This window comes from Marmota marmota, unplaced genomic scaffold, assembly GCF_001458135.2.
Source record: "Marmota marmota marmota unplaced genomic scaffold, marMar, whole genome shotgun sequence".
Classification (NCBI taxonomy): domain Eukaryota; kingdom Metazoa; phylum Chordata; class Mammalia; order Rodentia; family Sciuridae; genus Marmota; species Marmota marmota.
Genome location: NW_026000249.1, coordinates 34,524,601 through 34,525,654, shown reverse-complemented (window position 1 = coordinate 34,525,654; position 1,054 = coordinate 34,524,601). Strand labels below are relative to the sequence as shown.

The following is a 1,054-nucleotide window of genomic DNA, read 5'->3' as shown; positions in this document are numbered from 1 at the left end:
TGCAGGCGAAACCATCCCACAGCCTTGCCCGCCTATTCCTGTCTACCCACCCCGCCCCCGCTGTTGATGATGGTCTCGCCCCGGGTCAAACCACTCCTCCAGTTCCGGGCGGGGGGCGCCTGAGTACAGGCGCAGCCATCCTGGAGCTGAGCTTTTGGTTCGGGCTCCGTGCCTGTGCCTGGCGGCCGCTCCAGAAACGAAATCTACCGGGCCCGCCCTCACCTGTCACGCCGCTACTGCCGCCACCGCCTCCATCTTGGGCCTGTCTTCTTGTTTCCTCTCACATTCCGCCTCCACCTCCCCTCAAACTTTTGCCATTGGCTCAGAGGGACTCAGCCCTCCATTTTTATTGGATTGTGACCACGCCCGTCAAGGCAGGACCAGCGGAATGTTGGTCGTGTTCCGGATTAGGAGGGGCGGCCTGTAACGTCAGTGTCTGGGGCAAACTCGCACGCTCTGACTCGCGCAGGCTCAGTTGGGCGAGAACTGCGTGCGAAGGGTTTTCACCCTCGATTGTGCCCTGGAATAACGAAGGCTTTGACCCCCCCCCCCCCACACACACACCCCGGCCATTTGAGGCTGTCCTTAGCGGTTAGGAGTCTAAGCGTTGAAATCCTTAAATGCAATTTGGGGGTAGTACCCTGAGCATCCTTTTAGGATTTTCCTGTGTCTCAGTTTTACTGTCTTTGAAATGGGTTGAAATCAGACCAAAATGATGTGCAATGTTTAGCAGCTCTAGGAAACTAGTCATAGCCTTTGATAACAGTGGTTCCTCTGGAGTGACTGGGGGCTGGGGGTCTGGCCCTTGGAGAGGTGACCAGAACAGTAGTTCTGGGATGCTTCCTTTAGTAAAGGGATTGATGAGGATTTTGAAAGATAGGTGAAGAGGGAAACGTGGATCTGGAATGGAGCACTGTAGCAGTCAATGTGTGGTGGTGTTGTAGGATAAATAAAAAAACTGAAAGTTAACTATTTCCTGGTATCAAAAAAGAAAGACCAGGCTCGGGTTGTGGCTCAGTGGTAGAGCACTTGCCTAGTATGTATGAGGCACTGG

At 54.1% G+C, this 1,054-nt stretch overlaps 1 protein-coding gene across 2 annotated transcripts in view; it reads right to left on the bottom strand.

The window, feature by feature from the left end:
• Araf (A-Raf proto-oncogene, serine/threonine kinase) overlaps positions 1 to 358 on the bottom strand; it is a 14,765-nt gene extending 14,407 nt beyond the window's left edge. The window contains exon 1 of one of the 2 annotated variants that reach the window (XM_015488144.2): positions 223 to 358. The gene's annotated coding sequence lies outside the window, so the exon portion shown is untranslated. The remainder of the gene's footprint in view (positions 1 to 222) is intronic. The other variant, XM_015488145.2, reaches the window with a different exon arrangement.
• Between the last annotated feature and the right edge of the window lie 696 nt (positions 359 to 1,054).